The sequence below is a fragment of the Hemicordylus capensis genome, chromosome 6, assembly GCF_027244095.1.
Source record: "Hemicordylus capensis ecotype Gifberg chromosome 6, rHemCap1.1.pri, whole genome shotgun sequence".
Classification (NCBI taxonomy): domain Eukaryota; kingdom Metazoa; phylum Chordata; class Lepidosauria; order Squamata; family Cordylidae; genus Hemicordylus; species Hemicordylus capensis.
This window is the reverse complement of record NC_069662.1, coordinates 61,278,779-61,304,690: the sequence shown is the minus strand read 5'-3', so window position 1 is coordinate 61,304,690 and position 25,912 is coordinate 61,278,779. Positions and strand designations below refer to the sequence as shown.

Below are 25,912 nucleotides of genomic sequence, written 5' to 3'. Positions count from 1 at the left end.
GGCTGCAGCCCCACAGGGGAAGCAAAAGCAGGCAGGCAGGCAGCCTGCAGAAGGAACCCCAGCAACCACCTAGTCTCTCACTCCAGGCAGCACCAGGTGAGACGTGGATGGACTCTTCCTTCCCTCTCTGCTGGGCTTCTAACATAGTCTGGAACATAGTCCAGAAACTACAGTTGGTACAGAATGCAGCAGCCAGATTGGTCTCTAGGACAACACGAAGAGAAAAATTAACAGTACACCTGTTTTGAAAGAACTGCACTGTTTGCCAATATGTTTCTGGGTGAAATGCAAAGTGCTGGTTCTTACCTATAAAGCCCTTAATGGCTTGGGACCAGGCTATTTAAGAGAGTGCCTCCTTTGTCATGAACCCTCCCGCCTTTTACAGGAGAGGTCTGGTTACAGTTGACACCAGCTCGTTTGGTAGCGACTCAGGACCGGGCTTTCTCTGTGGCTGCCCCAGGGCTTTGGAATATGCTCCCTGCTGAAATAAGAGCTTCTCCTTCTCTGTTTTCAGGAAGACCCTCAAGATTTTCCTGTCCTCACAAGCTTTTAATTAGAATTTTAATAATTTGTTTTATATTGTTTTTATTGTGTTTTATGTATTTTAATCTGTGATTTTAATGTTGAGATTTGTACACCACCTAGAGATTTACATATCAGGCGGTATAAAAACATGATAAGTAAATAATGTGTAGGCTAGTTCAACTGCCACGGAAAAGGTGAAAGTGTTGTTAAGACTCATAAACTGAATATTTCTAGTAACCAGGTCTTAAAGCAAGGATGTCCGCTGTAGACCACTCTGGGTGCTTGTGATTTCATTAATATCATGCAGTAAATCTGTAATGGTAGAGTAATAGCCCTTTCATAAGTAAAAGGTCCATTTCTTGGCGTATTGAAAGGGGCTATCCAATGTGACTGTGTCCCAGGTGTGCGAGTACTGTAACTCAGCTAGTCCCCTTTCCCACTCCCTGGGAAGATCCAGCAGCCTGACTAATTGGATGGTGAAGGCTGAACTAGTGTTACGTGGGAAAGCCTTCTTGCTAGCATTACTGGGGAGGGTCATGTAAAATCTTCTGTCACCCACTGCAGAGGTCTGAAGCAGGCACCTAACTTATCCGGTTAACCTAGCCACTTCACTAAATGTTCTTTTACTTTACCACAGCCTTTTGCAGATTGAATTTTTTTCAGCCCTGTACAACTTGTCCTCTTCTGCTTTAACCTTCTGTAATTCTTCAGGATAGAAGCTGCTAAGAACTGGCTCACCCGTGTAATCTTTTAGCAGGTAGACCAGCCTTTCAGCTCTTCTGATGACTTGGTCCGCTATAAACAGCTCTGTGGTATAGTTCTGTTCATATCCTTTCTCAAAAACTCCTTTAATTTTAGAAATTCTACATGATCTCCAGGGGCGTAGCAAGGTTGGAGTGTGCCCAGAGACAAGATTTTACCCCCCCCCCCGAAGCTCAGCTCATGAAGTAAAGAAATCTTAATGGTACTAGAGAAAGACATGCTGTTCTGGTAGCTCCAGGTCTTAACACTCACATCAATTTCAGAGGATGAATACAATGGAAGGAAGCCTGGGTGGGTGCGCGGCTAGGGGAGTCAGTCATGTGACTTGCCTCTGCCCGCCCCCAAGGCAGTGGGCCCCCAGACAACTGTCTCCCCTTGCCCTATTATAGTTACACCCCTGGGATCTCCTTTTCTTAACATAGGAGCCTTGACTTCTTTATGGGTAATGCTACCATAGACTGTTTCCCAAACAGTCAGATCATTGCTGGAGCGAACATCCACTGACCTGGCTTGTATGGTTCTGTGAAAGCTGTGGTTATAGCTTTTTAGGCATTCAGGCAAGACATCAATATACTGGAATGTGTTGTGAGTGGTAAAATATCTCCACATCTGGGTTTTTAATGTCCAGTTCAGCCTCTCCACAAGGCCAGCTTTGACATCATTGTTGGTGACAAAGTGGTGAATCCCATGCTCCTTTAGCAGTGCACCTACAGGTTTATTTAAAAACTCCTGCCCTCTATCAATCTGGAGCTTGCCAGGCTCTCAGCCTTCTCTGAAATTAGCTTTAAAAGAAGCAGCCTCTTCCCTGCCTCTTTTGTCTTTTAGAGGTACAGCCCAAGCATATTTAGATAGAATATCCACCACTGTCAAAATGTACTTGTAGCCTTTGTTGTGTTTATAATACTTCTGCATGTCCACTAAATCTGCCTGCCATTGTGCATCCACCCCTGAAACAACACTTTTGTTTCTTTTAAAAGGAATCCTTGCAGGCAGAGGCGTATCTAGGGAAAATAGCGCCCAGGGCAAGCACTGAAATTGCGCCCCCTGTTCAAACATCTGACACCCATCTTTCAGATAACTTTACCATAATATCAGCTCAAAAATACAAGTCAAGCTCGTTAATCTTTTAATCTTTCAAAAACTATTTAGCAGTGGATGTAGCAAGACCAAAAAATGCTGGAAAACTACAAATTTCAGTATGCTGGGGCTCATGAAATACCCAAATACTCTGTAGAGATGTACATGGAAAACTGAACAGAAGTGCCTGTCTAATTCTCTACTATGCATTGTAGCATCATTATTACATAAGTTTTAAAAATAAATGGAGAATTTGACTTTTCCCAGATACTCTGAAAATAATGAAAGGATATGCAGAGTAAACTGTGTCACTGCTTGGAATATACTCTAGTCTTTCAGAAAGACAGTTAAAATGAGAGAAAGAGAGAACGAAACTCCCAGTGGGCCTTAATACTAAGGATTTCACACTGATTCAAAGACAAACTCGCCATTAATAGCCATATTATTAAGACATCACATTTAACTCACTTATCACAAGAAGTAAAGTAAGAGCAAATGAATACAATCCTAACTCATAAGCTTCAGCTCAGTATTCACAAGCCCTGATTCTCTGTACATAGTGCCAATCTGAATATATGTACAGTGACTTATATATATTTTAACCTGTAGCCCCTTCGGGGGGCTTCCTAAAGGCTGTCGGGGGGGGGTCTGCAAAAGTTCCCCTCCCTCTGCTGGCCTCGCAGGGACCATTTGAGCATGTGCAGTGGCCATTTTTAAAATAGTTTTTTTAAAATGGCCGCTAAAAACAAAATGGCCACTGTGCATTTTCAAATGGCCTCTGTGAGGCCTGGCGTGACCTAGGGCCTCACAGAGGCCATTTGAGCATGCGCAGTGGCCATTTTGTTTTCAGTGGCCATTTTTTAAATTTTAAAAATGGTGCCCCCTTCAAGTGGCGCCCGGGCATGTGCCCTGCCTGCCCCACCCTAGATACACCCCTGCTTGCAGGTTTGTGTAGAGTAAGCATCCTGCTCTGAAAACCAGGCCTCAACTTGCCTTTTACTCAGCACTTTACTGTGCTGTCTGGCCTCTTGAAATAGCGGATTTACAGCCTCGAAACTCCCCACTCTCCCAGGGGTATAATATATTTTCTTTAGGATTTCCTTGTGCCTTGCTATGGTTCTGCTTAAAAGGTATGAACACACATATTTAAAACAAAATTCTTTTCTTGGTTACCATCAGTGCAAACACATGAGATGCAGGATATGCTGACATCCCTGCTGTGCATGTTCTCAAAAGGCATGGACCTGCACAAATGAGGACAATATTTTAATACTGCAGGGTAAAAACAAACTCATTAAACAAATTAAAACACATACAACTTACCAGCTTGTCAGGCTCCTCAGTGGGAGTTTGCTCTTCAGGTTTTGTAAGCACGATACCATCCATGCCTTCCTCCTCCTCCCCACTTTCAGGTGATGAAGTGAAGCCTACAGCCCTGCAGTAAGAGGATCTTGGGATGCCTGAAATTGGCATCGGGCAATCACAAGATGATCAATCTTCACTAGACACGCAGCACTTATTCTAACACTGTAGGCGTCGGGGCCTGCTAGACAAAAAGGATTTGCAGCCACACACTCAGCTGGTCTTGTGGTAGCAAGCATGACTTGTCCCCATAGCTAAGCAGGGTCTGTCCTGGTTGCATATGAATGGGAGACTTGATGTGTGAGCACTGCAAGATATTCCCCTCAGGGGATGGAGCCACTCTGGGAAGAGTAGAAGGTTTCAAGTTCCCTCCCTGGCTTCTCCAAGATAGGGCTGAGAGAGATTCCTGCCTGCAACCTTGGAGAAGCCACTGCCAGTCTGTGAAAACAATACTGAGCTTGATAGACCAATGGTCTGACTCAGTATATGGCAGTTTCCTATGTTCCTAATTCTGGCAACAGTCAAAATCACACCAATAAAGCTGAGGCCTCTGCTGCACCCATCCCCCCCCAGCTTTTGTTTCACAGGAGCTTTCACAGTTTCAGAACCTGATGAATTCAGGCTTCCCTTTTTGGAAGGCTGTAGCTGGAGGCTCTCTATCTTCAGTTTCCATGGCAGATGCAGGGTTGGTGCTACAGTGCCCACAATCACATTCTAGTTTATCAGCATCATCCTGGTTTGCTATGAAGGTAGTTTCTGGAACTGGAACCTCACCAGCAATAAGGCCAGCCACCTGGCAGGTTTTCAGGCCTGTAGGAGGGTAAAACAGACTCTTTGGTGTCATAGGCCTAATGTCCAGGGGTGTCTGCGGAAAAGATAGGTCCACAGAATGCAGTGGAGTCCTAGCATCAGCCATGGTCTTTGTACAACAGCAGAATGGCAACCCCTGGTTCTGTACTTAGAGGGGTCACTTGACCCCAGCTTTGGCCAATAATGTTGCACAAAATGGCTGGTGGCCCATTATCATGCATGCACAGTAGGACATTTCCGGGCTCTGAAACCTGTTCCTATTGGTCGGGGATGGCATGGCGTGTTCATAGAGGGGTCTCACACCCATCTTCAGGACATGCCCAGGCATATTCTAGGGTGGGGTAGGAGGTTGGGGGTTGAACATCTGGGGCAAGGGCATACCCTGGTTCTGACCATTTCCAGTCATGTAAGCCCCCTCTCTGACCATTTCCTGTGATGTAAGCCCCTCCTTTGACCAGTTCCTGTGTAGGGATGTGCATGAAACTGGTTCAATCGATGGGCGGTTCCGTCGGTTCGATGGTGGGGGGTTGCATCTTTAAGGATGGGGGAGGGTGCACTTACCCCTCCTGCCGCATTTCCCCCACCGGTGCTCCTTTTTGTTAAAGCCCCCGGGGCAGCAGCATACCTCCCTGCTGCCCCATTGTCGCATCTCCCAGAAGTAACCAGAAGTAACAGACACGCCTGCACGTGCCGGTCACGAGCACATGCACGTTGCAAGCCAGCACGAACATGGCATGCGTGCGCACATGCCCAGTGCGTGCAGGCGTGTCTGTTACTTCCAGTTGCTTCTGGGAGATGAGGCAGCAGGGAGGTATGCTGCTGCCCTGAGGGGCTTTAACAAAAAGGAGCAAATGTGGTGGGAGTGGTAAGTGCACCCTCCCCCGCCCTTAAAGATGAAGCCCCCACTGTTGAACCATCCCCATCTGGTTCCATGCACATCCCTATTCCTGTGACATAAGGACCTTCTGACAGCTCCACATCCATGTGGTCATCATGACATCATTCCTCAGCCATTTCTTCTGTTTGTAAACAAAAGCACATGGATTTTGACAGCAGCTATGTCTCCTTTGGACAGTACTCCCCCCCCCCCCACACCAATTTTTATTTCAACACAATTTTACTATTAATCATATTAATTAAACCGGAGTCACATTTTAAAAACATTGTTTAAAGCACTAAAATCATAGGTGGCAGTGTGAGTCCATGAGTGGATGGGGGGGGGGGAATCACAATCTGAAGTTAGGTAAAACATTTATTAGGGTCAAACAGTCAAAGCATCAAACAACACGTTTTTGAGTTCTACAGAACTCTTCATCAGACTAGAAAGTAAGTAAAAAGATGGGGGGAGGGAAAGAGGGGCATTGTAGGAGGTGCCTCACAATCTGCAATTTGTACTAGACTCTAAAGATGGAGCTTAGGGAGTTTTACACAGACTAGGATCAGCCTCAAAAAATGTGAGAGTTTCAGTACCCTCAGAGAGCTGCTTAAAGGAAGGAAAAATGGCTGTAAGTGTTCTCATATTTTGGAAATACTAACATACCTAGATCTTTTACCCCCAACCAATTAGACATAACTTTTGAGGGTGTGAAATGCTCTCCAACTTTAGCTAAAACACCAAATTTGACTTCTATTGAAAATCTACTGGAATGCCTTATCTTCTGACAATATAAAGCCTACCTTGTTTCTCTGTTTTTTCCTGCTCCATCCCTTTCCTTCCTTGAATCTCAAGGAAGCAACCTGTGAGTTTCAAATTGTGGGACTGAGTAACTTCTAGATTTTATATTTCCAAAAATACACGGGAGTACAGTACAGCCATTTCCCCCTTGCTTTCTTTATCCAAGCAGCCCATTGTGTCTACTGATATGTCCCACAATACTTACGGTAGAAGACATGTTTGAATTGTTGTGGTCTGTGAGGAGTATTACTGGTTTGTACAGGAGAGGTGCTCAGGATTGTTACAAGATAAAACAAGGTACAAGAGCCAGCAGCATTGTGTGTTGCCTTTTGCTCAGTAGGAAAGAGCAATGTAAGAGGAAACAAACTGAAGATTATCTGAAGGAGATCCTAATAAACAACTATTCTAGATGGAAAAAGGAAAGTTGCAAAAAGCCCAATCTTCCTCCTTTACAGAATATCATGCTAACTAAATAACTAGGCTTTTATAAGTTCCCTCAGCAGCCAAACCCATTACATGCTCCTTTCATTTCCCACCCTACCCCATGTACCACAACTACATAGTCCACCCTGAAGAGTCCCTATGTGGAGTAGAATAAGGTTAGCAAATATGAGGTCCGAGCTTCAATCTCTGGCTTGTCTCTTAGAGAAAAATGACCTGAATCCACATGCATGAAACCCTATTCAGACACTAGGTTTTACTTACGCGTTAATAACTGTACATGAGTTATTTTGAAACATGTGTTCCCTCTAAGCCGTGCACATGTGCATGCGCTCACATTTTTAAAATGTCTGTTCAGTTAATGTTAGATCCCGCTCAGGTTTAATCAGGAAGATCCTGCTCTGAATGCACATGTGCACACACTACCTTGATACTGCCACCCAGAACAAAACTCATTCCACACACAGATGGGAAAAAATAGAGAGAACACTGATACAGGCCCCCTCAAATGCAGGGTAAAGATAGGAAGTACACTGCTGTAGTGTGTTGAACATAACATTTGAATAATTGTGCTTGTGTACAGATCTGTACATGAATACAATGGCCAACATCCTGACTAATGCTCTGCATATTCAATGAACAAACTTGCACTAGTGCAAGAAGATAGCATAGCTAAACTGGGAATTTCAGAATTGTGCTCTTGCAGTATTACCCAGAAATTCCCTGCAAAATATGAGGCATGTCATAGGTGGCACATTTTGCTGTGCAAACTAGTGCAGCACTAGTCTGGAACGCAAACTCCAGATTTAGTGCAACTAGTTAGCACAACAGCCTTGCACTGTGACCAGTCTAATGTCATTGTCAGCAATCATACACAGACTGTATGTGCACTGATTATAACATGTGGGCTACAACAGTGTGGCTAGCACATGGACCAATAGCCTCACCCAGGTAACTGCCTAAACCTTAGATGTCACAAAGTGCTTTACACTTTGCTCAGCCCTCTTAATATCATCTAGCCACACTCAGGTGCATTCATGTACGTGTATACACACACACACACACACACACACAGAGGTTCATTACAATTGCCAGTGGCCAATATGCTCTGCAGCATTACCCAGACTGCTCTGAGCTGCCTGCGCTGCTTGAGTTCCTAAGGAAATGCTGGAAGTCTTGTGCAAGAGCACAAATACTTAAAGTAGTGCACCCTGGGGGCACAAACTTGGATTGAAAACAACCTAGGTGGGGCATTTTGAACTGCTACAATCACTAGTCTTTTTGTCAGGCTAAGGCAAGTTTTCCACATTTCAAGTAAGTTAATTATTACAGAATAAAATGAGCACTGTGCACTGCAACCTACCAGCTGTGACTCACTTTCATTATGCAGGGCCTTAGGTTGACTGGGCGCTGGCTGATAACCTGCCAGGCTATCTAGTGTCTCTCAACCTTTTTGGAGTCAAGGACTACTACATTCTTCGTGCAGAATTTCAACGACCGCTACATTCTTCATGCGCAGTTTCCCAGACCAGCAGTTAGTAAAGGGGTTTCAAGTTTAAGTTTTTCTATCTATCTATCAGACTTCTATACTGCCCAAAACTTGCATCTTTGGGCAATTTATAATTAAAATAATATAAGCATTAAAATAATTAAATTGGGAATCTTTTGCAAACAGAATATTAGGGGTTCTCAACCTTGGGTACCCAGATGTTGGTGGACTTAAATTCTCACAACCCACAACCACAATGGCATTTGGCCATTATGGCTGGGGATTATGGGAGTTGAAGTCCACCAACATCTGGGTACCCAAGGTTGAGAATCCCTGAATCAAAAAGCCTGGGTGAACAAATATGTCTCCAGTATGTCTTCAGTATGTGCGGGGTGGGGGTGCTTGTGATTACTCAATGGAGAGGGGATGTTGGGCCATTAAAAAAATTCAAAAGCTACATGGGGCCAATGAAAACAACACACAAGCAAGCTTTTGAATTTCCCCAAACTCTTTATCAGGCTGGATGTCAAGCAAAGCAAAAGGAAAATGAGGAGAGGAGAGCTGGGCAAGTTGTCAGTAGAGCCTGAAGTCTACAGTTTAACCCTCTCATGATGGAGGTGGAGTTTTAGCAGGAGTTGTGTAGTCGCAGGGCCGGATCAAGAGGACATTAGGACCACACCCACTGAAGTTAATTTAGTCATCTCTCATTTGTGTCAATGCTGCTTGGTCATGATCACCTGACTTGATCTGGATCCTGCTCTTAGATGTGCACTTTGTGAGGCGGACCTAATGAAACCTGCACAGCTCCTCCAAAACTCCTTAAAAACGGTTACGTGGCAAGTGCTGGGAATGGGTTATTTTAAATGGTGAAAGAAAATGTGAAGAAGAGCGGTGGGGACCTGGCATGAAAGGGAAGGAGGCGATTCTGAGATGGCAGGGGCGCGGGGTGTTGTAGTGGTGGATGCCTCGACTTCCTCGCTGGGGAGACAAGGCACTGTTCAGGGTGGGCGAGGCAATGGTGCACCGGACCGCACTTGGAAGGTCGCCTGGGTACAAGAGCTGCCGCCGCCGTGCTTGCACAGCAGAGTGTAGCAGGTGTTCCCCCATCCTCTCTCACAACACACGCTTCTGTGCCCCCTCCCAACTCCCCCACGTGTGCCAATCATACTAGCCTGCCTTTGGGGCCACGCAGTTCACATGGTCCCACATGCTGACCGTGTGTAGCTGTGAGGCGAGCCAAGGCAGCCCTCCTCCCTCTCTCCACTGCTTAGACTTCACTGCCTTCATGATCCTGGCCAGAGGCTGTCTCCCCACCCCACCCGGCGAGGTCATAAAGGGGACCGCTGTCTTCCACCAGCGGTGCAGACCAGGGGGTTATAGGAGGCCGATGGACCACCACGCCACACCAATGCAAGAGGGAAACAGCGTTTCCTCTCAAGGTGCCTTGGCCGCAACAGGCAGCTGGTTTTAAATCGGTTGGGATCGGACACAAACCGTGCTGGGCATCAAATCCCCAGGATCACTTCATTCCAGTGCCATTCATCCAATGAACCTTTTGCATGAATGCACAAAATGGTATCTTGCCTCTCCCCTGCACCACGCCACCACCCTCTGCAACTTAGCCCTCCTTGGTACGTGTTCTTGCTCCCCCTCTCCCGAGGAAGGTCTACCTGCACTCCCTTTCTACAAAGCCCGAGCCAAGGCAGCCCTCCTCTCTCCCTCCGCCACTTAGCCCTCACCACAGCATGATCCCGGCCTGAGGTTCCACCCCTTGGCGAGGTCACAAAAGGGACTGCCGTCTTCCACCGGCGGTGCAGACCAAGAGGTTACAGGGGGCCGAGGGACCACAATGCCCCACCGATACAAGAGGGGAACAGCATTCCTTCTCAAGGCGCCTCAGCCGCACTAGGCAGCTGGGTTTCAATCAATCAACCTTTGGCTGCAAACAATTAGCATGCAAGAACCAGCGCCCTTCAAGTGGCGCCCACTGCCATACCTTTTCCTCCATGCCCCCGCACCGCATACAGTTTGAAGCTGTAAAGATAAGGAATAAGATAGCTGTAGGAAGATCTCAGCAGCACATGGAGGCAAGGCGGAAGCAGAGTCCCATACCTCTGTGATACTCCTCTTCCTCTTACATGCCATGTGCAAAATTGAGGAAGTGACTGCCTTGATTGCAGTTGTGGTGGTGGGGAGTTGACTCCCAGTCAGGGACCAGCACTCAACCCTTCGCGGACCGGCAGTGGTCCAGGGACTGGTGGTTGAGAAACTGGGAGTCCACACTCATCATGGGCCGTGTGTGTGTGTGTGTGTATGTATACGTACAGCTCTGAAGAAAGGTTATTGGTAACAAACACATACCAAAATCAACATATGCTCCACCACAGCCTCTGACTGATGCTGGCCCAGGGCACCAGTCCATCATTCCGGTTCTGAAAGTTTTGTGCATGCATGCCTGCATGTGTCAGCAGCACTAATGGGCAGACTTTGACACATTCTGTTTTTCTTTGGCCAGGGTGAGCTGACAGAGGTGATGCTACAGGTGGGGTGACCATGAGTCACTCACCCTCCACATCCAGCTCAGGATAGTCCAGCAGGAGGAGGCTGGCCTTGAGGCAGAGCAGCTGCTTCACCAAGCCAGCATCCAGGCATGAGTGATGGGGTGTCACCATGTCCCTGGCCATGGAGAACACCCTCTCACTCTGGACGCTGGATGGGAGGCAAGAGAAGAGCCGTCCAGGAACCATTGCCAAGACCAGCCAAATGAACTTTCAGTCTCCATTGGACAGGTCACACTCCCCCAAGTTACAGTTCCTCGCCAGGGCGTGGCTGGCTGCCTCTTGATCTTGCACACACTGGAGCAAGAGAAAGGTGGAGTTCCTAGGGCCATCAACAGCCCTAGGGATGATTTGTCCAGACAGGCCAAGCTCACCCTGCCTCTCCCTAAGCATCTGCCTACCCTTCTCGCTGCAATGGAAGTAGACTGCTATCTTGTGGTACTTCTCCACAAGAGCAGCCGTGGCAGCAGCAGGCCCTCCATGGGGGAGACCTCTACATTCCCTGGCCCTAGCCTACTTGATGCCAAGTGCATCCATCACAACCAGGTGCAGAGTGTGTGCCATGCAGTATATGGACACAAAGTGCAGCTGGCGGGCTGTCCTCAGCACACAGGCACCATTGTCGGTGATCATGAAGCCTCAGCAAAGGTTTGGCCACCCAGACAGCCATTCCTCTACGTGGCACCCAATGACTGCCAACAGCTCATCCACCATGTGGTCTGTGTTCAGCAGCTCCACATGCAGCATAGCCCAGCTGGGCTTCATTGCATGGGATGTGCTGGCCACACGACCAGCAGCAGATGTCATCCCCTCTCTCTCCTGCCCCCACCAGTGCACAGTGAGGGGCAGGAAAGCAGCCTGCACCCCACCACAGCTGGCCCACACATCTGTAGTGAAGTGAAGACTGGTGTTGGGCCCTGCTGACTCCAGCATCCCCAACACAATCTCCCAGAATGCCCAGTACAGGGAGGGCACCACCCACCAACTGGAAGTGGTGTGTGAGGGGATCTGGTATTTGGGGGCAAGCAGCAGAGACAGAGGGAATTTTAAACTCCCTCTTTTTTGCTCCACCTCCCTTGTCACTCTCACTGCCAATGGGGACAGAGCTGCCCTGACAAAACTAAGATTTGAATGAAAACTTGCCAGCCAGGAAAAAGACCACTAGCCAATTGGAAGGCACTTGCAGAAAACCAACCAGGAAGGGAGAAAAACTGTAAACTGATCACTCAAAATGGCAGCACCATGACATTAGAACAGTTGAACTGGTTCAAACTAGCTCGATTTGAATCGGTTGGAACCGAACTGGTTCTGCACACGCCTATCTCCAGGTAGGACTGAGGGAGACTTCTGCCTCAAACCTTGGAGAGTCACTGCCAGTCTGTGTAGACAATACTGAACTAGATGGACCAATGGCCTGACTCAGTATCAGACAGCTTCCGATATTCCTGGGACACTGGACACTTTGCATAGGTCCTTATTCTGTAATATTTCAATTGTTATTATTCCAGAGATTATGATAGCATGCCTTAAAAAAAAAAAAGAAGAAATGAAAAACAAACCATACAGAATCTCAATCCAACCTTACAAAAAGAATTGCAGAAGGGAGAATTCTCTTTTACTAATATTGCAGTGTAAAAGATGCAACGTAAGGCATCTCAGCTAAGGACTATATTAGCACGGGCAGTCTCCAAAGAGCTTATGTTTTGATTAAAGATGGAACAATCAGTATGTGAAGTTCCTTTGGAGTGTTTACAATGTTAAGAAAAAGTGATACCAAAATAGAATACATTGATTTTTTTAAAAAACCCTATCAGCACTGTGTGCAGATTCATAATAATGGGTTGTAGAATTTTATTTTTTCCTCATTTGTGTGCAATGGGATGGTCATAATGGGGAGGAAAGCTAGATTGGAGGGGGAGGCAGGTCCCAGGATTCATTACTTGTTTTGTGTGAATCACCATGGAGGCTCAACCATCCTCTCAGGGTTGGAGACCAAGAAGAGAGGCCAAGAAGAGAGGCCATTCCTCCCAGCTATAGCTGTTCATGGCAGCATCTCACAAAGGAATGTGTGTGAAGAGTGCCATATTGAGAGAACCAGTGCCCCCACCAAGACCTGAGGGAACAACTCTGCCATCATCCATCGACTCAGAGGAGTCTTCTGGGGACCTACTGGCCATAACGGAGCCTCCCCACCCCAGCACAATCAGAACAAGCACTCGGAAAACTAGGCAAGGCCCCGTTAAGAACCAAAGCTTCCTTATGGAAGGGGCAGAACCAAGTCACCCTATCTATAAAATCCAGCAGTCTGCTGAAACAACATTCTGTCTCTGTCATTGTAACCCAGCTCCTGTATTGCCTATTAGATGTAGTTGAGGTCCTGACTTGTCCTCACTGGAGCCATCCAAGGTTGGTGCATTTCTGATATGGACCTCGGAGAATACTGTGGCTGAGCCTGGAGCAGGATACTCAGGAAGGAGCTACCTCGGGAGCATCTTCTCTCCCACATTGGGAAACTCCTCCCTGTTCATTTTTGTCCCAGACTGGGGTTGCACAGCCTGGCCCAGTTGAACCTCAAACCATCTAACCCGATGACAACTGGTTTAACTTTGGGGGCCTGCCTCACCTGGGCCTCAGGAGCCATCTTTGAGCACCTCCAGGGGAAAAGAGCCCAAAATGCACTCAGCACAGAACAGTCAGGTGAGCTCCCTCCACCCACCCAGGTTTGGCCCACCGCAGAGCTCCAGGTATGCTATGAATGCTCCTATGTGGCCAGCCATCATGGGCATCTTGGGGGAGATCCCTTGAAAAAGATCAGGAATGCAGCACCACAGCCCAGAAGTGCTTGCCCCACAATCAAAACAAGCAAAGCTTTCCATGTTTTCCTCACAGAATTCAAAAAGAAAAATAGCACTTAAGACTCACTTTATCATCAAAGCTCCCTCTGTAACTGGGAGAGTCACTGTGGCATGTTGGCCAAGAGTCTGCATTTCCCATTTGGAAGCTCGTGCTTTGGATCTTGCCTATCCAAACATTTTGTGTTCCTGCCACAAACTCACAAGGAGAGCTTAGGCAAACCCCAATGCCTCAGTCTTGCCATCTGTGATATGGTGCCCAATGAGGCTCACCTATCCTACAGGGCTGTTGTATGAGTTGCAACAAGACACAATGTTCAGGATTCTCCATTGCCTCTCAACAATTTCCCAGGGACCCAGTATTCTCTTCACCTTCATTCTTTTCCTCTTCTCGCTCTTCCTTCTGGGCACTTTTACATCCAGCTCCTTAAATATTTCCCAAGCTTTTTTAGTTTCCTCCCAACAGACCTAGAGTCCTACCTTCACTAGGTTATGCAATGTTCAGTCAGCAACTCACAGCACAGGCCCAGCTCAGGGAAGGCTACTAGGCCAAGTGGAAATCAGGCCTAAGAAGAGAACAGGAAGGAATACAGTTTGGACAAGAACCAGAGAACTCCTGCAGAAAGGAATAACAGGAAAAGACAAAGGCCCCAGGAGATAAGCCAGCAGAGCCTGGATGGTGGATGGACAGACAGAGACTCAGACATTCGAAAACACAGTTAAACATGCTATTGTACCAACAGCCATTCTGAGCCTCAGCAGGGCTTAAACAGAGGCCTGTAGGTCTCCACCCTGGAGCTGGTTTCTTCAGCCCTTATTGGGAGCAGCTGGTTCAGGCTCTACTGTTGCTCTTGAGAAGACCCCTTCCTCACCAGTAGGTCTCTCCTGAGGGAGATCCTATGCTGCCAGTTGAGTGCTTATTTTCCATTGCTGCAGATCGGCCTGGGTCTGGTGGCATTGTTGCTCTTGGGGCTCAAGTTGAGATGGTGGCACCTCTCTGTTGGCCATGCCAGGATGTGCCCTTGCCCCCTGAGCGGGGGTGGGGTGGGGTCTCTCAGGGGACTCACAGAATGTGGGGAGATCCCAGAAGGCTGATGGTTTGGATTCCTGCATGACATGACCCAAGGATATTTCATCTGAAGCCCTGTTGGGGATTGTGTAGGGATTCTCCACAACTGAGGGCCCCTCAGTGGTTATGTCAGTGTCCTTATCCAAGGATGCTTCAGGGTGTAAGTTAGGGCAGATACTGACATCCAGCCCAATTCCGCCTTGGTGTTCCACAAGCAATTTGGGTGAATATTTGCTCCCTTCCCCTGAAGGAAGAAAATCCCCATCTCCTTTGTCCCCGTCCCCCCCACTTTCATCCATATGAGACATGGAAAGTAGTTGAGCTATTGACGTGATCTTTCCTATGCACCTTCCTTTCCCACTGAGTGGTCCTCACCAGCTCTTCTTACTTTAACGCCCCCCCACCTCCGTTTAACCAAAACATCCCTTGCTTTCTTTCCCCATCTCCTGTAGAAATAAGCATCTAGTCAATGAGCACATATGCTTAAGGCCCATTCACATGTTATGTTCAACACTCATACGATGAGTGTACAGTGTACACAGGTACAGATCTTACATAGGACAGTCATTCACATGTTATGCTGAGTGCAAGTACAGAAACACACTTCCTATCTGTACCATAATAGGGAACAGATTTGAAAGGAATAATAATAATAACAACAACAACAACAACAACTTTATTTGTTAGCTGCCCCATAACAAATTGTTCTCTGGCTTATATCCTGGCCTATATCCAGGTTCACTTTTAAAATGAACACAGGCACAATCATTCACACAAACAGGTGAACAGCATAATATCTGAACTGGGGTTTAGAGACAGTAATGCTGTGGTGAAGTATTAGTGGTCAGACACGTGAAACATCTTGCGTGATCTGTGTCACGTGGAAATGTCATGTGTGTTTCATTAGATACAAGTCAAGCCTCTCTTTTGAATTCAATAAAATACATGTTTATTTCTATTTTAAACCTGTGGGTTTTCAGTTCTTTTGAAAAGCGGTCTATAACTGTGCCTCACTGATTTTTTTAAAACCCTCTTTGCTCTCTGTGACATCGCTCTCTGTGACATCGCTCTCTGTGACATTACCAACTGCCCTCTCAACTGACTCAACTGCTCAGAAGTTTCTGGTGGGAGCAAAAGGGGTTGATTTCTGCCATTCCTGGAGCCGTTTCTATCCCTGAATGAGAGAGAGGAACTGGGAGAGGAGCTGCTTCCTTCTCGTCTCTGTTTTCCTCTGCCGGGGTTAGCAGAAAGGTTGATCTCCAGATGATGCAGTTAAAGGCTTCAAGGACACCAGCAGGCCTTTCTCTCCTGGGCGCCGTCAGCATCGAGCCAGCTGCAGGATAAAGATCATGATGGAAGGCAAAGGGGCTTCTCTTCTGTGCTGTGAACCATTTCATCAAGTGGTGAGGAGTTTCAAGGGCAGCCCTGCCTTCCCTCTGTTCCCTTTGGAGGAGATGTAGAGGGTTTCTATAGAATTTCCTTTATCTGTCTGTTAGCTAGACCTTGGTTCACTGGGCCAAAAGAGACAATTTTAAAAGTAGACTCTTCCTTTGATCAGGGGGAGAGCAGTTGTCCCTCTTCAGCACTGCACAGCGCCCTTTCCAGGGCCTCCCTTGTGTCTTTTCCCCTTTGGAACAGGGAACCATTGTGGTATGTGTGTGTGTGTGTGGGGGGGTGTTCCTCCTCTTGTGCAACACAGTTTGGGAGACAGCCCTGCTCCCTGGCCCGAGAGGGACCTTTGGAAGAAGTCATGGTTCTTTGAGTCTGAGCAGGCAGAGAGCCCTGGTCCCTGTTCAGAGCAGCAGAGAGCCCCTCCCAGTGGCTGTGGCTGTAGCCTCCCTTGTGCTGCTGCTGCTGCTTAGAGAGCACATCCCTTCAGGACAGGGAACCATCTTCAGGCCCTCTTGCGGCCCCCAGTTTGGGAATCGCCAATGTGCATATGCTTGTGAGTCCTTTTGAACAAAACATATACTAGGTAGTATATATACCGTGTATAAGAGTCTATTCACACACACAACTTTCATGAAACATATATGATGAAACACACAATTATTGAAGAAAATGTCTGTGTTCTAGAGCCCAAAAAGTGTGGCTGAAGGTCAAATAAGCCCTTAGTCCTTGTACATGCAGATATATAAAATCCTTCCAGATCTTTTCTCTTACTAGTTTTTGTTCAGGTTGTTGCTCCTTAGCCAAATATTACTTTTCCAGATCTTTTTTCTTGCAAGTTCTTGTTCTAGTAGTAGCTCCTTGTACAAATATTGCTCCTTCTAGTTGTTGCTCCTTGTCCAAATATTACCCAACAAGTATCCTAGGTAATTTTTACCTGTTTCTTCCTGCTTGAGCAGGACTTCATCAGGAGAAGTGAGCAAAATACACAATAACACATGTATCATTTTAACAAAAAAGTACCTTCAACAAATTATGTTAACTCAAAGGGTTAGAAATTTTTAGTTATTACTCACATTTATTTCTTCCAAAGTGACTCTGCACTTACCAGTGGTTTCTAAATTAGAAATCCTACTGGATACCAAGTTGTACTGGCTTCAAATGAAACAGATAATGCTTCATATATCCTACAGCGTATGCCAGATGTTTTCACTCCCCTTTGATCACAAGGGATGTACTTCATTATCCAATCTCATGTCTAAATGACCAATTATATTTACATGCGTGTGAAGAAACAGCAATGCTAAACTTCAAAAGAAGCCGTGGACCTTTTATCCTATTATAGAAAATAAGAGGGAGGATCCCAATCTGGTCTATTGTCAAAAGCCTCTTGGATGACCAAACGTGCCTCCTCTAGAGGTATATTGGTATATAATGAATTCACATCCAGGGTAACCAAAACAGAGTTCTTAGGAACTAACATCCCTTCTGCCTTAATAATAAAGTCCTGAGTGTCCTTAATGTACGTTTGCACTTGAAGAACTGAAGATTTCAAACATTGTTCTATGTAAGATGATATCAGTTCAAAAACAGAATTGGAGCCAGATACTATGGGTCGGCCTGGTGGATGAAATAAGTTCTTATGTATCTTGGAGAGGGTATAAAAAATCAGAACCCTAGGGTATTTATTGACCAAAAAATCAGCTAACCTGTCAGAGATTACACCCATCATTAAAGCTTCATTGACCACAATTTTAATGAGTTTCTGAACTTTCAAAGTGGGATTGTGATCAATGGGGACATATGTAGTCCCATCAGCCAGCTGAGTATTAATTTCTAGATCATACTTTTCCCGATCCTGAATAACCAAAGCCCCACCTTTGTCCGCAGATTTTATAACTATACTACCATCATTAGACAGATCCTGAAAATAGTATATATACTACCTAGTATATGTTTTGTTCCTTTGGTCTGTGTATCCTCTATTCTGTCATCCTGTGAGTCCTTTTGAGAAAAGGAAACATCTTTGGGCCTTCTTGTGTCACACAGCTTAGGTTCCATCCCTGTTAACTGAGCAAAAGACTTTTTAAAGTGTTGTCTCGCTTACATTTCTGGGTGAGGGGCAGGGAGCAACTGGCCCCCAATCAACTCAGCATTGCATCCTTCTGAGGCGATTGCTGGTGTCTCTCTTGAGCTGCTGCTTAGATGGTGAGCCCCTCTGCGACAGGGAACTCTCTTCTCATTCCTTTTGCAATGTTAACTCTTTTTAGTTAAAAATGGCATATCAACATTTGTAATAATTGTGGATCGTGAGTGTGACTGGAACGAGTGACGAGATCACATGGTCCCTCATCCCTGCTTGTGTGCCAGGCTGAGAGGGAGGAGTCTGGTTTTGTTCAGACACACCTCTGCACGTCATCCAGACCTGGGAACTGTGGGTTAAGTTGAGTGCTCAAACATCTGGATGTATCTGATTTTTCTTTATGTCAAAAGAAAAAGAGATACCAAAGCAGGACCGTGAAAGATTTGGGGACATAAGTGGTCTTGTCTTCTGTCTACCCGGAGGAAGGTCAATCAAGAAAGGTCTGGATTCTTGAACTATGGCCCAGGCGACCTGCATGGAGGACTCCTGGAGGGGGTGCACTTCATGAAGACTGGGGGAAATGGGCTTGGCAAGGGCATTGGTTGATGCATCAGAAGTGGAGATAACCCTGGGGGAAAGTGGCTGTGCCATCTTAGAATTCACAAAATCAAGGGGAGGAGACACTTCAAGGAACCAGACGTGCACCTTGGATTTCAGGCAAGCTGACTTGAATAAACTCAGAGGAGTGCCAGATAGGATTCCAAAACTAGACGTCCTAAAGGAGAACTTGACATAGACTCTGAGGGATTCGCTGATGAGGAGAACCCCGATGCAATCCCCAAAAGGCCTTTGGATAAGACACCCTTGAATCACATCATGTAGGAACCCAAGCCATCAACCTCCTGGGATCTCCCCACATCTCTGCACCTTGTGACAGACCTGCCCCTCCCCCCCGGAGGGTTCAGCTTGTGGGGCAAGGACAGATCCCCATATGGCCAGCAGAGAGGCACCACCATCCCTGTCAGATCCCCAAGAGTGACAACTCTGCTGGGCCCAGGCCAATCTGCAACAACAGAGAATAAGCACTCAACTGAGAGCTCAGGAGAGACTTACTTGTGAGAAAGGGATCTCCTCCAGAGGAACATTAGAGCCTGAACCAGCTGCACCCAATAAGGGCTGAAGAGACCAGCTCCAGGGTGGAGACCTGCAGGCCCCTATTTAAGCCCTGCTGAATCACAATATGGCCCTTGGTACAATGGCATGTTTAGCTGTTTTCTAATGCCTGTATCTCTGTCTATTTAGTATCTAGGCTTTGCTGGTCTCTTTCCTGGGGCCTTTGTACCCTCCTCTTATTCCTTTCTGCAGGAGTTCTCTGCTCCTTGTCCAAACTGTATTCCTGTTCTCTTCTTAGACCTGATCTCCACTTGGCCTAGCAGCCTTCCCTGAGCTGGGCCTGTGCTGTGAGTTGCTGACTGAACATTGCGTAACCTAGTGAAGGCAGGACACTGGGACTGTTAACAAGAAGTAAAAGTGCTGAGGAGGAAGAGTGGCAATCGGAAAAGAATGAAGGCAAGGAAAGCAATGGCGAATCCTGAGAGTGGCGTCTTCTAATTCATACTACAGTCCTATAAGGTAGGTGAGTCTTGTTTGCTCCGTGTCACAGATGGGATGACTGAGACATTGGGGTTTGTCTGAGGTCTTCTGAGGCAAGATCCAAAGCAGAGTCTTCCAGATGGGTCATACAGACTCCTGGTCAGCATGCCATAGTGACTCTCCTAGTTACAGAGAGGGCTTTGTTAAGAAGGTGGGTCTCTCTTGCAGAAAGTAGGTGCTCTTTGTCTCTCTGAAATCGGTGGGGCAAACCTGGAAAACTCTGCTGTGTTTGGGTTGTGGGGCAAGCACTGCTGGGCTCTGGTACTGCATTCCTGATCTCTTCCAAGGAATCTCTCCAAAGATTGGGGGAAAGGATGCTTACCTTCTCCCCATGGCTCTGTTCTATGCTGAGAGCATTTGGGGCTCTTTCCCCCAGCAAGTGCTCCAAGATGGCCCCTAAGGCTCAGGGGAGGTAGGCCCAAAAGTTAAGCCAGCTGTCACTGGGGTAGGTGGTGTGGGGCTCATCTGAGCCAGGCTGTGCAATCCCAGTCTGGGACCAAAATGAGCAGGAAGGAGTTGCCCAGTGTGGGGAAGAGATGCTCTGGAGGCCCATGGGGAGTTGCAGGGAGGGAAGGAGAATCATGTGGAGTGTCTCTTGTTTCAATCTGCAAATCACCCCTGTAGGGTAGGCAAGTCCCTCTGGCAGATGGGGTTTTCCTGACAGAGGCAGGATCCAGTGGGGGCTGTCAGACTGCTAGTGCAGCCTCTTGGCCTTGTGCTACTCCAGTCACCAAGTTATGAAGAGGGCGTCGGTGAGAAGAAATTGGGGTTTTTTTTTTAGCCTCTCTTAATCTCTCTCTGCAATCAATGTAAAATACATTTTAAAAATCTTGCACAGAGTTTACTGAAATGCAGCAAACTGGAAGGAGGTGGCAGCTAGTGGGAGGCCCTGGGACTGGATTTGAGAGAAGTGCTACAGAAGTCAAGTGTGTGCAGAAGCGTATCTAGGGAGAATAGCACCTAGGGCAAGCACTGAAATTGCGCCCCTGTCCAAACAGGAATGATGGGACTTGTAGTCAACAATATCTGGAAATCCCTGTTAAAAGGAACACTGTACCATCTAGACATGGTTGTTGATCAAAACCTGAAAACATGAGCCATCTCTGTAAAAGACTTCGAACTCAGGAGTTATGTGAGGATTCCAAGTGTCATTTTCTCGGTCTCATCTCATTCTTTTTAAAAAACTTGACTTTGTCCGAGAGGGTCACCTGCCCAAATAGCCACTAGCAAAATAGGGGAAGAAGGTGGTGGTCGGGGGTGGGGGAGTCTATAAACCAGTGAATGATTCCTGCCAGCCTTTCTCTTATGATGACTGTTGGCTCATGATGGGATGTAAGTGCATTCACCACACTAGTGCTTACTTTGACACCAAGAGGGAGGAGAATACATTAGTTTGCCACACTAGACAGAGGCATTTGCAACAGGAGCAGACAGCCAAGTTCTGCCAGGGCCCAAACCAGCCCCTGCCAGACTAAGAAATCATTGTAATTTGCCCCTTCCTGTCACAAGCAGTGTGCTGTTCTTTTATTATTGACTCTAATGCTCAAATATCCCAGTCAAGGATGGAAAATTCAGGGTCAATTTACAAGAGACACATTTTCTACATGGAAGTTTCTTCTGTGCAGGTGTTGTGCAGAAATCCATGTGCAGTGACCGCCAGGGGCATAGCAAGGATGGAATGGGCCAAGATGAGATTTTAAAATGGGCCCCCAGCCCCTCAAAGTCCAGGGCCTCCACACATCCCAGGCCCCCAAGGATTGAAGTCTGATATTTCAAAATAAGTATGCTGCCTAGAAATACATTTCATTGAATACACACATGCACACTTCACAGTATATAGTGATATATATTGAGTATTATATATTTGTGCTACTTTTAATGCCTAGAACACACTAGCAACGCTAATTATTAAAATGGGCCCCTCGCTGCAGATTAGCAAAGGAGACTTTCAACCATGCAGGGTGAGCCTATGTTTGTTTTCTCAGAATTCTGAACAAATTCAGTCAAGTTTGATTCCAGGAGGTTTTTCACACGAGGCTTTTAAAGCCCTTTAACACACATCTCCTCTGGAATGGAGGTGCTGCATTCACATGTTGGCCAGATTGACCCTGAAGTCCCTGCAAGTTATTGGAGAACAGTTTACACACAAGAAAAATAAAAGCACCACACATGCTTCACAGTTCTCACTCAGACCTTCTGGGTTGCAAAACAACTTGAACATGAGTGCATGAATGAATGAATGAATGAATGAATATTTGTTCCAGAAGTTTTTGTAATTTTCTGCCATGAAACAAGCCACTTATAGGCCCTTTGAGATAGTTTTTTCTTTTAAAGCCAGCAAAATTTTCAATCTGTGTTAAATTAAATATTCAGAGACTTCTCAGTCTTCCTCCTGCCCCCATATTAAAGCCCTATGGCAAGCAGATCCCTATATACCTGGGGTGGGGGTAACCACAAAAAGGCATTCACAGTCTACCTGCCAAAAGTTGTGTTGGATGCTCTGGGCAGAGGGTCTGCTGCAGGGAACTCTGCCTACCTCCTTCCTGGCTTGCTTGGGGCCTGCCCAGTTCAGGCTCCAGGGAGGCCTCTCTGGAAGCCCCGCCCACCCACCAATCAGCTGAGAGGCAGGGAGCGAAGAGCTCTGCAGTTTGCAGGCCTCTCAGATCCTAGGCCGGAGCCGCAGGCAAGGCAAGCAGGATGGCAAGTGGCTGAGGGGCCCTGCGGCTGGGCAGGTGGGCAATGGGGTGGGGGTGGCAGGATCTGGTGTGGCGCCCCCTCCTCAGTGGCACCTGCCCCCCCCCCGTTCCGCCTATCTGTGGAGGGGGTTGCAGGAAGGCCTGGTCACTGCAGCTGTGTGGAAGACAAGGGCCAGATCGCAATGTTCAGTAACCGTGAACGGACCCCGTGAGCAAGTGGGGCTGGTCAGTAAGAGCAGGGGGGCTATTCCCCCAAGAACCCCAGGAGGACAGGGGCAGAGGGGAGCATCTCCAGTCGGTGTCCTGGGAGCAGAAAAGGAAGGACTTGCCTAACTGCTGTACCAAGGTAGAAGGACTCAGTATTACTTACAGCCTGGCTTTGTGTTTTCATTCTTGAATTCCTGTATGTCTCCTTGGTTCCCTTTGCCTGCTTCCCAATTTGTGTGCCAAGGTCGGCTTGGGGTGAATATTCCCTAAAATATTCTGTTTTCTCAGTATATTCTTGGGGGGGGGGGGAGAATATGAAATGGGAAATTCTGAGTAATTCCTACTGAGCATTAAAATATTTGGAAAATATTCTCCAAATAATTCTCCCTGCATCCTCATTGGCAAATGATAGATTAACTTTTAACCTGCATTTAAGAAATGCAGTTAAGGTTAACTACCCAGGAGTTATTGCCCATTATTGCCATGATTCACATATTTAATTTATAAAATTCACTGTAAAACTGATTCCTGAATCAGCTGTGCCTGATTCATTAAGATTGAAAACCTTTTTTTGTTAGTTTGATTTTTAAAATTAATCTCAGCCTGTTCAGAATCGTCATGGCATGAATGTTTGCATTGAGGAACAGGAGCAGCCCATCGAGACACACACTTATGTCCTCTTTTCTGCAAACTGGCCTTGGAAAAGCAGAATTAAACACAAGATTGTGAAATGTAAAACCCCACATTTGATGTGCTGATTGTGTTGTGTCTGTTTACCACAAGACAGCTGGAGTATATGACTCAGGGAGGCCTGAGTTCAAATCCCCCACTCAGCCATGAAAGCCACTGTGTGTGACTGTGGGCCCACATGCTTGTCTCTCAGCCTAACCTACCTCTCTGGTGGTTGTGAGGATAAAAATGATCATGTAAAAATATGACGATGGCTATTCATATACTGCTTTTCAACAGAAGTTCCCAGAGCAATTTACATAGATGGATCCCTGTTCCCAAAGGGCTCACCACTGAAAAAGAAACAGAAGATGCCAGCAACAGCCACTGGAGGGATGCTGTGCTGGGTCTGGATAGGGCCAGCCACTCTCACCCTGCTAAATATAAGAGAACCAGAACTTTAAAGGGTGTCTCTTTGCTCCGTTAGCAGGGGTAGCTGCTAATTGAGTCAAGTGAGCTAACTGCTAACTAATTTTATTTCCTTAAAGCTACTTGCTTTCATAAAACTCCCCTGCCTTGTCTAGCACTCATCTGTGTATAATATGGAGATTGTAGCAAATCCTAAGAGATTAGCAAAGCATACAAAACCTTTCTTTATTTCAGTGTTGAACCTCTTGAATGTGTCTTTGCAGAAGATGGAGAGGTAAGTCTGACTCCTGCCACATCCAGAGGCCGGACTCTCAGAGCTACATAGGAAAAGGCAGCATTCCACAGATATCAAAGGTGTTGAAAAAGGAGCATATTTCCCCTCTGTTGCTGCTGCTGAGGGCAGCACTGAAGGGCTGCCAATACGAGGACGCAGTTTTCGGCTAGGCAGTAGGAATGCTTTCCCAAATGGGAGAAGGGTTGCCAAGATCACCTCAGGGAGTCCTGGGCTCCCCTTTGCTGATGGTTTTCAGACAGAAGCCAGATAACGATGATCTCCACGGAACCTTCCTGCTCTAAAATGCCATGATTCTGCTGTGATCCTCACATTGAGCCTGTAAGGGATCTGCAAGTGCCCCCCTGACACCCAGACTGCTTCTATTTGCTCCCCAAGTTGACTGCAGTTATGAGGAAGCAAATTTAGGCTAAGCATGGAGAATAATTTCCCACGGGAGAGATGTCTTGCAGAGGCACACAGCCCTAGGCACACACAACCACCCCATATACGTAGTATAGAGCCACATGCGCGCACGCACACACCTGTGAACACTTGGTTGTGCCAATAATTAGTAAAGAGGGACCAGTGAGGAATGGATTGTTTTTCTGGTTGGCTCCCTTCCCTTGTCCTTCAGTTAGCTGGGAATGATGGGAGTGAGAGTCCAACATCTGGGACCAACTTTGAGAATCTGTTGGCTTCCCAGAGGCATCCATTGAGCCACTATGGGGGAACAGCATGCTGGATTAGATAGGCCTTGGGCCTGATCCAGCAGGGCTGTTAGGTTCTTCACAGTCAGGTATGATGGGAGTTGTCGTCCAACCTCTATTTCCAGTCATTCTCTTTAGCCTGACCTACTTTACAGGTCTATTGTGAGGATAAAGGAATTGTATACTCGGATGTCCGGGCAGGAAGGGCAGATATAAATTCCAGAAGCCCAGGTTTCTTCAAATTGGGTCCCCAGACGTTTTGGGACTAGAATTCCCATTGTCCTCGGCTACAAAGCCTTGCAGGGGTATTGCATGTCCTGTTGATAAAAGGGGAATCATGGCATGTTTGGATTGGAAGCGTCCTTGTAAGAGCCCAGAAAAGTCAGATGTGCTGAGACTTCCCAGTGATTATTGCTGGGCAATCACTGTGTTGGTTTGCATGGGTTTATGCTAATATATATCCTTTCATATACAAATGAAGCTTCCTCCCAGATGTTGCTTTTTGCCCTGAAGCGATACAATTCAAATGTTAGTAGTCATTGAGTTAGTCTTTGGGTGAGAATGTCCTCAAGCTAGATTCATTCTTTTAACAATTCTAATCTGCTGTACAGGAAGAAGATGGTGTGTGGGAGAAGATGGTGTGTGGGAGAAGATGGTGTGTGGGAGAAGATGGTGTGTGGGAGAAGATGGTTTTCCAGGAGACCCTGGCAATGGATTTGGGAATGTCCTCCAGAGGTCTTCATTGTAGGCATGTCAGGGGAACAGAGAGGCAAGGCCGAAGAGATTGGCCACATCCTAGTTCCAAGAAAAGGGAGCAGAGACTGGGAAGCTGGGATTGCAGCTCTGAGGAGTTGTGTGCAGGGCTGGAGCAGGAGGAGAGCTGGGCCACGCCTGGATGGATGGGGAACTTGGGAGGAAAGTGTAGGAGTGGAGGTGGGGAATCCTACTGGATTCCATGGTGCATTGGTGCTCAGCTTATATTGATGAATAACACAAATATTTTAAAGTTGATGTTTATGATTTATTTAAAAATGATTTCTATATTTTATATTGAAAGCACTCTTGGTTAAAAACCAACAAACTGCAGGGTTGTGTACAGCCCATCAGATCCCTCTGCTAACTTGCTTTCTCCCACAATGAGCTCAAGAGTACTTTCCATAGTGATCTGTTTCCACAGAGCTCACG

At 46.7% G+C, this 25,912-nt stretch overlaps 1 long non-coding RNA gene across 1 annotated transcript; it reads left to right on the top strand.

The window, feature by feature from the left end:
- The first annotated feature begins 15,665 nt into the window (after positions 1-15,665).
- Positions 15,666-24,572, top strand: LOC128331458 (uncharacterized). The gene is made up of 3 exons (XR_008310306.1): positions 15,666-16,023; positions 19,504-19,724; positions 23,981-24,572. It is a non-coding gene; the product is annotated as an uncharacterized LOC128331458 (long non-coding RNA).
- Positions 24,573-25,912: the final 1,340 nt, after the last annotated feature.